Raw genomic sequence first — 13823 nt, 5'->3', positions numbered from 1 at the left:
GTGGTATTTGTGGATTTGGAATCAGAGAACCAGAATTGTAATTGCAACTCTAGCATTTTGATATGATGTCAGGCACATGACTTTACCTCTCCAAGAAGAGGCTTGTGAGAATTAACAGAATAATCCATAGGGCACCTACCACATCAAGTGGGGCATAGTAGACATCTGTGGAATAAGTGGAAATACCCTTTTGTTATTTCTATAGTATTATCACATGAAGGGAAGAACACAGAGAATATTTCCTTGACATCTGTCTTAACCCAAACTCTATAGATAGAAGATAAATAGATCTGTGTGTGTGTGTGTGTGTGTGTATATATCTATCAATATCTATCTATATATATCTATATATAGATATATAGCTATAGATATATCTATATCTATATATATAGATATATATAGATAGATATCTCTCTATATATCTAAGATAGATAGCTATCTCTCTATATATTTCCATATGTACCTAAACTTCTTATCCTTTCATGACCCTATTATGTAATTCCCCTTTTACAGATTCTCCTTTTACAGATGAGGAAACTGGGACTTAGAGAGTAGAAACAAGTCACCCAAAATCACACACCTAATAAGTGGGTAAACAGAGTTTTAAATCCAGACATTCTCACCTCAAGGTCCAATCTCTTTGAAAAATAGCTGAAATAACCTTCTGTAAATATGTTCTTTTATTCTAATGATGCCATTTTTGTTCAGCGTTAAACAAGCATTTGTCTTGTTTTCTCCACTCAGCCAAGACCTGGGGGGCCAGGAACTGTATTTGTGTGCTGTACATACTCTGTTATCTCTAGGTCGGTTCTGGGTACCTAAGAGAGCTCAGTATTTCTCACACACTGTTTTTCTGCTGCAGATTTATTTCTGGAGAAAAAGGTTTCTTATAGTATTTATTTGGGGTTGTTGGATCTGAGACATCAAAAGTATAGAGTTCATATCCGTAAATACTTTTTTCTTTGGGTGATCCTCAGCCCATCAACCCAACTTGAGTATCACAATTGACCTCCCTCCAAGTTCATCGGTTTGTGCTTCCAATTCAAAGCATGGGTAATTCAAGTTAACATGAGGAACACAAGCTTGTGTCTTGAGAACTGTGTGACTTTGGGCAAGTGACTTAAGAGTGCTCGGTCTCAATTACCTCATTTGTAAAGTATGCGTGATAAGCCCTCTCTTACAACATTTTGTGAAGATTAAAGGAGATAATATAGCAGTGGAAAAATGATGTGTTCAGCAAAATGTCTCATTTTTCTTCTACAAACAAAAGTAGTCTTCCAGCCCAGTTAAAATGTAAGTAAAGGCATTGATGCTTAAATCTAGCCAAAAGAATAAGACATTTGTGATGAATGTCCTTTCCAGCTTGGGATCTCAGAACCTTCTACTCACTAATTTTTCCCTAGTTACCAGCTGGATATAAAAAGATTCAGTGGGGGCGCCTGGGTGGCTCAGTGGGTTAGAGCCTCTGCCTTCGGCTCAGGTCATGGTCCCAGGGTCCTGGGATCAAGCCCCGCGTCAGGCTCTCTGCTCAGCGGGGAGCCTGCTTCTTCCTCTCTCTCTGCCTGCCTCTCTGCCTACTTGGGATCTCTGTCTGTCAAATAAAAAAAAAAAAGATTCAGTGGTAGACTCTGAGTTTCTAGAGGAGGTTTGAGATGAAGGATGCGATTCTGTAGGAGAAAAGTCACACTCAGGGACACCTGGGTGGCTCAGTTGGTTTAGCAGCTACCTTCGGCTCAGGTCATGATCCCAGCGTCCTAGAATCGAGTCCCACATCAGGCTCCTTGCTCAGCGGGGAGCCTGCTTCTCCCTCTGCCTCTGCCTGCCACTCTGTCTGCTTGTACTCACTCTCACTCCTCTCTCTCTCTGACAAATAAATAAAATCTTTAAAAAAAAAAAAAAAAGAAAAGTCACACTCAGCTGTGGTAAGAACAGTATATATAGCATATACGATAATTATTTGGGGATTGCTTATTACAGCAACTAGTCTTACTTGCCCTGACTTATACAACCAATAAATGCACCTGGCACATAATAAGCACACCGTAATTGTCATGTCCTTATCTTCCTTTTCATTTATTTAACACCACAGTATGCCAGAGTAAGGACAATTTCAAATAGGAATACCATTATAATTTGTAGGGCTTCTCCCCTGTATGCAAAAATATATATTTATTTGAGTTTTACAACTCTCTAGAACTGGCAAGGAACTACTACCTTCATTCTTCAGTTTAAAAAGAATCCAGAAAAATTAGGAGCAAAAGAAAACTAGTCTTGTATGAGCATTGTCTGTGGACTTGATAGCTAAGGAAATGTTTTGTCCAAAGTCCCTCATACCTGGTAACACAGGTGGTCAATACTATTAAAACATTTCAGATGAAGACACTGATGGTTAGAGCAGACCCCCAGTTTGCATACCTGGTAGTGGTCAAGTTGGAAATTTAACTTGATCCACCGTGTCTCCATAATCTGTGCTCTTCTGAACACGTGCACAGTCTAGCTTCTCAAAGGTCCCACAGCCAGACTCCCACTAAGAGCACAGAAGAACAGAAAATTGTTGACACCTAACCCCCGTGTTGCCTTCGTCTGCAGACACATGATCTGCTCTGTTGTAAGTGGTTTGCCGCCTACTCAGAAGAGCGACATCTTTTCTCTCTGCGTCTCTTTTCAATGAAAATACTCTAGCAGTGGTTGAGTGAATCAATCAATTTCAAATATTTAGAGTTAACTCTGACTGTCCTTTAATGAAATCAAATAAACCAGAAGAAATCTGCTTTTTACAGCCCCCAAAATAAATGTATTTTTCACAAGGGAAAATATGGGTGTCATTTGCCATTGAGTAACATGGCAACAGATGGAACTCAGTGTGAGGCACAGAAATCCATGGGTGTTTCCTGGTGGAGATGCTGTTTGCCAGCAGAACGCTGAATTGTGAGGCTGTTTTATAGCAATAAAAAAATTGTTTTAAAAGTGATTCAAACATAATTAATCTTCCCCAAAATATTCTTCCTTCCTTGGTGTTTTTGTTCTCATCAGTGTTTGAGGAATCTCTCCCTAGGTTTGAGTCATCAAACACCTATTTTGATTTTTTTTAATGTTTTATGTTTAGATACAGACATGTCATTACCCACTGACAGCTTAGTCATCCCTTTTTGGGGTCACATTAGTGCCTCCACCCATCCCCAAGTCTAGCTTTTCAGCCTTAGTTATCCCATACCCACCTTCAAATCCAGCTCACCCAGCTGCCAGCCAGTCCTCATAGATGGCTTAAACCATCTCATCTTCATATCTTTGTTATCCCCCCATTCTGGTTTTCTCCCCTCCATCTCCCCCTTCAAAAATCCTTCCATTTTCCCACATCCAATCCCCTTTCTGAAAAAGCTTTTATTTATTTTTGTGCTTGTTTTTCTAGTAAGTCTTTACCTATGATATTGCTATAGAAGCTCATTTACCTTAATCCTTCTCATTGCATTAGTTTGGGACATGAGAAAAAGAAAAAAAAAACACTTCTGAGGTTTTCTGAAAGTCAGAAGGCAAGATAGCAGGAAATCAACATGCTTGGAGTACTTATTCTGGGCCAGCACAACGCCATGTACTCTACGGATCTTACGTATTGACTGCTCATGATGACCCTGTGAAGTAGACAGGCATGTTTCTATTGAAAAATTAAGAAACATAAAGCTCAAAGAGCTTAAGGAATTTCCCCAAAATTACCCAGCTGTGAAATAGAGAAGAGCATGGGAATTGAACTGAGTTCTCTTTGCCTCTAAATCCCTTATACCTCCCAGGACACTAGTATATTCAGCTTCCTTCACAGAGTAAACCAGGAACATAAATACTGATAGGGTAGGATTGTTAAGAAAAGGAGAATCATACATATCTAACTCTCTAAATTTTAGTATGAACCACAGTGTCTATGCTTCGTTTCATGGAGATTTGGATTTTAAATAGTGCCTGTATGGTATATCTATGCGGCGTGACAAGGCAAGCATCCATTTGTACCCAAAAAACCTGGAAAAGTTGGCGAATTCAGTGTCCCAACAGGAAAACTGGCCAACTGCTTCTGTTACTTTGAAGTCTGTGTTTCATTTAACCCTAAGTAAATTCTTAACACTCCAAACCCAAGAAGAAGAAAAAGGAGGAACGGGAGAAAAAGAGAGAAAGGAGAGAAGAAAAACTGTACACTATTACTAACTTTCCTACAGCCAACAGGATCCCAAAGTAAGTATCATCAAATAGAAAACAGACATTATGTAAGAAAGCATTGCCCAGTCAAAATGATAGAGACCCTGGAGCATAAACATATTTCTTTTTCTTCTGAAGCAGAGGTTTGCATTTCTATCTAGAAAAAAAAAAAATGCTACCAGTTACTACCTAGCAAGGTATTGACTTTGCTGCTCCTGGCACTTATTAAATAAAAAACCAATTTACTTAAAAAAATTTTAAAGGATTTTATTTATTTATTTGAGAGTGTGTATGTACGGAGGGAGAGGGAGAAACAGTCCCCACGGAGCAGGGAGCCTGATGCGAGGCTCGATTCTAGGACCCTGAGATCATGACTTGAGCCAAAGGCAGATGCTTAACTAACTGAGCCACTCAGGTGCCCTTAAACAATGAACTTCTTACCAGGGCTGTTGTTCAGGTAACACTTGCACTGGCAAAAAATTAGTTTAGATGGTCTATCATTCTGTCAAACTCTGATAGAGATATATGACATGGGGATATCAACTCTTATGCAAAATCTATATGCCAGGTATGGTGCTATATGTTAAGCATGAATTAACTGATCTAACACGAGCACACACACACACACACACACACACACACACACACTAAGAAGCAAATTTCTATGGTATATCTATGACCCTTATTTTAGACATGGAGGAAACTGGGGCTCAAGAAGTTTGGACACTTGTCCAAAGTCACAGAACTCATGAACAGGAGATTGAAATTTGGTGTTTGTGGTGAAAATTTCTAGGCTATACTGCTTAACATCCCCCAAAATATACAACAATCTTCTAGGCTATACTGCTATACAATTTCTGAACTATACTGCTCAAGTTAACATCTCCATAAATACGTACGTATAACAAAAATTACATATAAAATAAAACTATGTGAAAAATGTAAATGTATATAGCAGTATATATTGGCCCAAGGCCACCCAGCCACTAGATAACTAGATGATGGAGACAGAGGTTTGACCCAGGCAGTCTGATTGAAGAGACCTAACCTATATTCACTCCACTGTGAAGCTCTAAATAGAACAGCCTCTGGACCCCATTTTCCTTGTGAAATCAGGGAAGCATAACTCCGAAACGGAGAACAGAGATGACTAAGTAACGAAAAGAATACCTGGGAGTTAAGTGACCTCAGTTCTTATTCTGGTTCAGAAACTAGATTTCTGCATAACTGGGGCAAGCCATTCTAACTTGACTCTCACTCTTCTCGGTGATTTTCAAACTGCAAAGACCATATTAGGGGCTCCTGAGCTTTAGGATCCCTGGAGGGGTAGGAGTGGAATCCATTAGACAATGTTGTGAGAGAGACGAAGAGGGACTAATTAGCACTGGTAAGGTCCCCCCAAAGCTTAATACCATGTGCTTCATGTATATCTCATTTAATCTTTTCATCAACCCAATGAAGAGGGTATTGGTTTCCCATTTTACAGAGCAGATAAGTAAGGCTTATGGAACCTGAGTAAGAGTGTATCTACATCTTACTGACTTGAAAGTCATTTGACCCATGCCGCTGCTGTGGAGGAAGATTCTTTCTTTCTGAGGTGTCAGAGGTAGAACTCTTCTGAGCTGTGAGAAACTGGCCTCCTGACACCGCGTTTGTGAGAGAACGGTTGAGTGGAGAACTGGTAGACTCATGTTGTGAATACAAAAGCAGCCAAGACTGATAGGGCTGGAGGAGGAAGGTAGGATGTGTGTGTGTGTGTGTGTGTGTGTGTGTGTGTGTGTGTGTGTGTGTGTGTGAGAGAGAGAGATGCACATATATGTGTGTGTAAGTATGAAGGTGGCTTGCACATGTGTGTGAGTGTGGTGCTAAAAGACACTGCGGAGAGGAGAGAAAAGGAAGCCCTTTGTCTCAAGGATTTCTTTTGAGGAGTGACTTTACTGTCAGGCCCTCCAGGGGACTTCCCGAACCACTCTATTCAAAGGTCGTCTGCCTTCACTCCCCATCCGCTTGTCCTGCTTTATTTTTCTCTGTAGCCCTCACCTCATCTTACTTTACTTGTGTGAAGTCTTGGTGCATTTACCTCTTGTCTCTCTCCCTGTAGAATGTAAGCTGCATAAGGACAGGGATGTTGTTATGCCCATGGCCCTACATCATACCTAAACAGAGCCCGTATGTTGTAGATTCTCAATAAGGACTTGTTAAGTGAGTGAATAGTAAGATGAGCTTCCAAAGAGGCGTAATTCTATGAGTTTTGAAAATCATTTGGTGTGGCCATCAGAGAAAGATTAGGAAAACTTCCTGCCAGATCAGTAGGAGGAAGAGGAAGACTAGGGGGTTCTGGAAGAAGTAGACCCGTGAAAGAAAACAGAGAAGTCTCTACCAGTGGGGAACCTTAACAAGTTGATTCTTCTCTCTGAAAATGAATTTTTCCATGAATAAACATGTCTACACCCTGGGGCAATTTGGGGGGGGGTGTTAAATGTAAAAATGCCATAAAGGATCTAGTTCAGTGATAGACATGAAGGCGATACTTATACAAGTTCATTTTTGAGGAGACAGTATAATGAAATAAACAGTAGAGTACAGCGCTGGAATCACACTGCTGACATTTTTGTTCTGGCTTCCCTGCTTCTTTACTGTGGATCCTTTGGAAAGTGACTCAACCTCTCTGAGCCTTTGCCCTTTATCTGTGAAATTTTATTAAAATGATACCTACCTTATAGATAATTGGGTAAAAGGCTCTGGCCCTGAGACTAAGGCCAGGGAAGGTTTCCTTGACAGGTTAATATATCAACTGAACCTCAAATGGTGAATTAGACTGAGCCAGGTGAAGGTCTATGATATATTGGCCTAGGCAGAGACTCACATTGGGAAAAGTATGGTTAGGAGAGTGAGCAGAAGGTGTTTGCCGAACCAGAAATAGTTCAGTGTAGTTAAAGCATTGGATTTAAAAGAGACACTGGTAGGATGTGAGGCTAAAATGGTGAGACTGGGCACAAATCTGAAGGACATTTCTACTGAGTCCAGCCAGGGAGGGAGCCTGGTCTATTATTCTAAGATATAGTGGAGCACAGTGGAGTGCTAGTCGAGGTTTTGAGGAGGAGAGTGATAGCTTTCATTTTGGAAGACCACTCTGTGAGCAATGTGAAGTTACTAAAAAGACTAAAGGCTAAAGAACAGTTAGGGAATGGCCATAGTGATCCAGGTGAGTGAAGGATGGTGGTGGCTAGAAAGAAGGTAGATACACTAGGGAGAGAGAAATATGTGGATAGAGCCAGAAAACATTTAGGAAGTGGAATCCGAATCAAGATAGGTTGAGGACAACCTCTGTAGAGCTTACAGGGTCTTCCCAGAGAATTAAAATTCAAATTTTATCAACAAGACTTAAATGTTGGCAATAATGTGACTTGTTCAGGAGGAAAGATAAAAGAGCTCAAAAAATTCTTAGCGTCTTTTTCATGCTTGATGAGGCTATAAAGTGCACTTTATGTAATATTCACTGCAACACTATGTGGTAAAATATTCTTCATTTTACAGATAAGTTTGAAACTCAGGTAAATTAAATATAAATTTGCAAGATATGAATGGGGGAGCTGAAATTCATCCCTAACTTTGTTGGGCTCCAAAGCCTATATTTCTGTGTTAGTGTCATGTTTCAAAACACATAATAAACTCCTTCAAGTTTCTAAGGTGCCAGTCATGTAACAAACATTATTAGCATCTGCTCTGTGCCAGTCTTTGTGCTTCGTGTGGGTGTAGATAGTGATGAACTAGATAAATCCCATGACTTCAGAGAGTTTTTAAATGCGTACACACACAAAAAAATAGAAGGTGACTTAATATCTAAGAAGAGTCATGGTGAACAAAAGGAACAGATTGAGTTACAGGAAAGTCATGAATTGGTGATCTGCCATATTGAATATGAAATGCCATTCTCTGTGAGGATCTCTAGGATGTAGGAGTTATATATTTGGAAGTAAGCTGCTTATTATCTGTGGCATTTGAGACCTTAAAAATAGATGGGTTTGCCAAGGGTAGGGTCTAGAGTAGTAAATTTCAACTTGCTCCAAAGTGTGTGTTGAGCTTTTTAAAGATAAGGATAGATTAGGTAGTGTTTTCCAGATTTGTTCACCACAGAATCCTTTTAACAGACAAACTCTCAGAACTAGTGTTTCAGACCACACACTCTGAGAAATTACCATCTAGTCTAGCAAAGAGAAGAGGGCTCCATTAATCAAAACAACTAGATTTTGCTGCAGTAAGGACTAACCTACTTCTCTCAGTGGTTTATAATAACAAAGGTTTTGTTTGTTTGTTTGTTTGTTTTTAATTGCTTATCCCTCATCAGATGGCAGGGGGAACTTACTAAATGTTGTCACTCAGGGAGCCAGATTGGTGGTACAGCCACCATTTTTAATGTTGTTTGTCTCTGCATGAGAGGGAGGGAAAGATCAGGAAAAGAGAGCTCTTGTGGGTTCCAAGTCCATCTACTAAATGTCCTGGCATGGTAGAGATACATATTATTTATCTTTATAACTCACTGGCTACGACTTCTCCTGTTCCACTTGAGCACAAAGAGAGATTGGAAGTATGATCTTACCGTGTGCCCAGAAGGCTCATCCTACCATGTGATCAGAATTATTTAGTGAGCATAAGTTACATTCGTCCTAAGGAGACAATCTTAAGGAATTTCTCTACTTATAAAGCAAGAGAAAGAGTCTTGAACAAAAGGGGTAATGAAAGAGGTGATGAAGTATTTCAGAGTATTCTTTAAGACACGGGTTTTCCTGTGCTCCAATCATTGAAATACTCTTTTCAGACTTCTCTTTCAAATTTCTTTCTCTTTGGAAGGTGGGATGAGGATTACTGGAAATTTTGTGCTGGCCTAAGTTTCGCTATGATATTCTAACTTTTCATTGCTTCCCCTCTTTCCAGTCTAAGGTCAGTTTATCCATTTATTTATTTATTTTGGATGCACTGTTGATTCACCATGTCTGGGACCCTCGCCTGTGTCACTCTTTCTTCCTGAAATCCTTCCTGTCTCCTGACATGTTTCTGGTTGGTGATCAACTTTTCCTTTCTTTCATGATTTAAGGAGGTTAGACAAGAATCATCCCATTCGACCTTTGTGGCTTCACTCCTGTTGTTCTCTTGCTCAGACTTTGGTGCCTACCTTTAAGGAGCTCCACCCCTGGGTGGGGAGTGAACTTTCCTCCTGTCTCGCCTACTGTCAATTCTTCTCTCAAAGGCAGCCACCCCGATCAACCCATAAGCCAACTTCCTCTTCTTAAGGTAATACTACCAAGTGAGATGTATACAGGATTTGGAGTCCAACAGACTTTGTCAAATCCTGTCTCTACCAATTCTAGCCATGTGGCCTTGGGTGAGTTACTTCTTACCTCACTCAATCTTCTAAAGGAAGTGACACAAAACCTCACAGACCAGTTGTGACAGTTATAGGAGAAGATGGTAGGTGGTACATGAATGTGCCTTCTTGTACCATTTGCATACCTTACCACCCAAAAACTTAATGACTCAAAACATAAACAACATGTCATGGCTCACAAGTCTTTAGATCTACTACAAAGTTCTGATGTGGCCAGGCTTAGATAATCTCAGGTGTGCTCACTTTTGTGTTAATAGCCTACTGGTGGGTCAGCTGGGGCTGGCTAGTCTAGAACAGCTTTGCTGATTGTTTGGCAGTTTGCTAACTGTGGGCTTGGGCAAAAAGGTGACTTGACTGTGTGTCTTTCAGCATCCAATGAGCTAGGGTGGGCTTGCCTTCATGGAAGCCGACAAGGATCCAAGGGAGAAACTCTAAGTGTTCAAGGCCTCTTGGGACTAAGGTCAAAACTGGTGCAAGGTCTCTTTTGCCACATTCTATTGGCACAGTCCCCAGGCTGTCCTAAATGTATGGGTTGGCGAAATAGACTCCACCTCTTGTTGGGGGAAACTGTCAAGGAGCATCACAAAAGCTGTTGTGAGAAGTTGTGGGACCTCAGAACTGTTTTTGCAACCAGTCTAACACAGTTGCACTTTCTTTCTTCTGCTCTCAAGTCTTTCCTAGCCTGCTTTAGTTCTGGTCCCACTACTGCAAACTTCTTAAAGGCAGGGTCTGTATGTTATACATCTCTACATTCCCCATTTTCTGCGTACCAAATGAATACAGCTATCATCACACCATTCATTAAATTCTGAATTTATTCCAGACTGTTTTAGTCATTTTTCAATACATCATGTTCTCCTAACAACTATTCTCTTTATAATTGTGGCTCTTAACTGTCTTCCCATTCTCATGCACTTAGTAGGTGCCCAGTAAACAACCCATTAAATGAACTTACTTTTCTTCTGCCCCTGGCTATTCTGCCGGATTAACACCTGCTTTGTGGTTCCAGGAGATGGATCCAGAGTGAGACAGTGAGTCAATCATTCCCAACTCTGACTTCTCCCAATACCCACTTCTGGGGCTCACCTGTCTCACCTCCAGTTCACCCCACAGACGCGTTATCCTGGGTTGAATTCAGCCTCCCATGAACTCCTGTAATACTTCTCAAGCCCTGCAGAGCCTGTATTACTCATCTTGCTCACCCACACACCTCCCACTCCCCTCTGTGCATGTCTTTGCCCACAGTCCTCCCAGGCCTTTGCTTATGTGAGTTTATTACAAGTTATTTTTCAGAGAGAGATACCATAAACCTTTATGCTTAGTCATGGAGAGCAATAGTAATAACAAGCTCTTTGTAGTGCTAAGTACCTGTCCTGACATCTCATTGAATTTCTGGAACCATCCTGATAGAAACATGATATAGGTACAATAATCCCCATTCACAGACATCACAACCAAGGCATGGAGAGGGTTAGCAGCTTGCTCAAGGTCACACAATACAGTAATGTTCAAGGCGGGAAGAAAACTCAGGATTTATGATTTATAGGCCAGCAATGGCTCCGTCCTTTTAATCAACCTGATCTATTCTGAAGTTTCATACATTTCTCCAGCTTTCTGGCCTGTGGTCTAGCTATGCTAACTGAGTATGATCAAGGAACATCTAATGGACATTAGCCGTACACCAGGCACAATTCCGAAACGGAAGGCATGCGTCTGTCCATCTCCAGGAAAACACCGTTGTGTTGTATACAAAAGTGCTTTTATTTAAGCTGTCCTGGTTTCTAGTCAAGTTTCTATACCTTCCCTGTTTTGAGATCTTGAGTAAATTTTATATACAGTTTATTTTCAGTTTCTTCACCCCCTACAAGTATTAACCTTCACAGCACAGGTTTCTTAGGACAATTAAATGAGATGATGGAACTAGAGCTCTGACACACAGAAGCCACCTCACAGCGTTACTGTTGTTGTTGTTAACAAATATAAACACAGTAAGGATGAGTCATACTAGTCATGATTGCCCAACCCTCCCCTATTAGATCTTCATCACTTTTATGTCTCTATTACTCATTCCTTATTTGTCAACCAGAGATCTAAACCCTTTTTGTTTTCTGTACCTGGTTCTAGGATGACCCTCCTAGCTCAAAGTGGTCATTTGAAACATTTCTGACATATTTGGGCCCCTTAAGTATCTTTTTTTTTTTTTCCTTATGCAAAGGTACATATGAGCTTGAATGGTAACCTTGGAAAGTAATTGGTATCCAAAAAAATCTAGGAAAATGAAACAATGAGATCTTCATGTCTAGACTCATGTGGGACCCATTTCTGAATAGTAAACATAGGAGCATGGACTATGAGGTTAAGAAGAAAAGTTGGTTCAAACCTTTATGATTTAAAATTCTTTAAAGTCAATTTTACATGTCTTAGAGCTTTCTTATGTTCTGAGATGTATTAAGAGTCCACAAAAGTTAAAGACAAATCAGAAGAGTCTTCCCTCCAGTGTTTCATCCTCTGCAGTGTTCTAGTAAGAAGTGAATCAACATCTTTTCTGAACTCATTTTGTGCTCCTCTGTTTACAAGCACATTTGCATTTCTTTCTTTCTACTTAGCCATCTCAGCACCCACATGAGTTAAAGTTGTAACTCCTTCGGAAAGCTGAAGGTGAAGACCTTGGACTCAGAGGACCAAAGTGGCATGCACAAGTTTGTGAAGTTAGTGATAGGAAAACTGTAAATCATACCTCAATAAAGGGGTTAAAAAATCAACCCAAGAAGGAGTTATGATGCACGTTTCCTGGCACTGGTGCTTTCACCCCAACCCAGCCACCTATGTACCCCAATGGCTGTGCTGGCATAAGAAAAGAGGGGGCCAACGCTTTTCTGATCGAGGCATTTCCTTCCACACTCAGTTGTGCAGGAGCACTTGTAAAGCATGACTTTCACTTGAGACTGGAGAATTGGAAAAGAACTGAATAGAACCATAGAAGACAGATCGCTCTGTGAAGAAGCAAGGAAGGGACTGAATAATTCAGTGAAATTTAATGGGCTTTTCAGAATATGCCAGCAATCTGTTCCCATTCTCAAATCAGATGCCACCGAGCCAACACACTTCCTGTCTGTCTGACCCACTTGAGCAGTCTCATTGGGGGAACAAATGACGGTTCTTCCTAGAAGGTGGAGGGCTGTCCTGATAAGAGTTATCTTTTGAGAAACTCATTGTAGATGCTGGAGGTTGATATGTGTGGATATTGGTGGGGCTAAGTGAGGTAGTAAGATTCTTGAGGATTCCCTCTTTTTGGACCAATTGTTATATACTAGAGCAGCAGAGATATACTAGGTAGAAGTTCCTGGCCCCGCCACAGCTAGCTCACACCTGTGATGTCACTCTCCCAGCGATCATTCTGTCAGCTTATCATCGTGACATAAGGAGGTCGGACTCCTCCCAAGCATCCTTCGAGTTATGAAATTTCATGGTTTTTGGTCACTTCATAAAGAGCTTTCCTCGGGACTTATTTGGATGAGACAATCCCGTTGTATCGCCCATCTTGGACAAATTCATCTACTTGAGCCTCAGTTTCTTCATCTGGACAATGAGCACAAAAGATGGCACCTCTTAGAGACTGTTGGAAAAGGTTGAATCAGATCTCGCATGTGAAATTCTTTGTTGCTGACCTTAGCACCTAGCACTCAGATTTTAGCTGCCATTGTTATCATATCTAGTATTGTCTTTGTTCTGATTTTTCTTCCTTTCTCACTGACCCATGAACCTCCAAGGCCAGAGCAAGACGTAAAGCAAAATTGCATCCCTATGGACATATTGGGCCGCCAAGAAAAATGAACACTTCACATCCTCAGGGCTATCAATTAGTAACATTTGCTATGGAAAATCAACTCCCGCAAAGAAAGAGAAGTATTCAGTTTCAAGCATGAGAAAAGAGAAGGAAACAAAGATTAGTCACAGCCCTAAAATGTTGAAATGCCATCGTGTTATTATCTCAGCGGCCAGGTATCTGGTGCTTCCACAGCTACTTAGCATAATGGAGAGTTGCTGACAAGCTTCTCAGCAGAGCTCTCACTTACAGGTGTAGAACCACAGTACTAGCCAGGACTCCATTGGAACAACATACTTTTCTCATGACTAAGTTGAAGGGCTTTTGCTCTCAGGGCACGCCATCTGCTTAATATAGAAATGCTGGCTTTGGACTGCTTATATGTCTGTGCTAGATCACCCAAGAAGAGTCAAGCTCCCCTTCACAAAT

The sequence above is a fragment of the Meles meles genome, chromosome 11, assembly GCF_922984935.1.
Source record: "Meles meles chromosome 11, mMelMel3.1 paternal haplotype, whole genome shotgun sequence".
NCBI lineage: Eukaryota > Metazoa > Chordata > Mammalia > Carnivora > Mustelidae > Meles > Meles meles.
Note: the sequence above shows the minus strand (reverse complement) of the source record.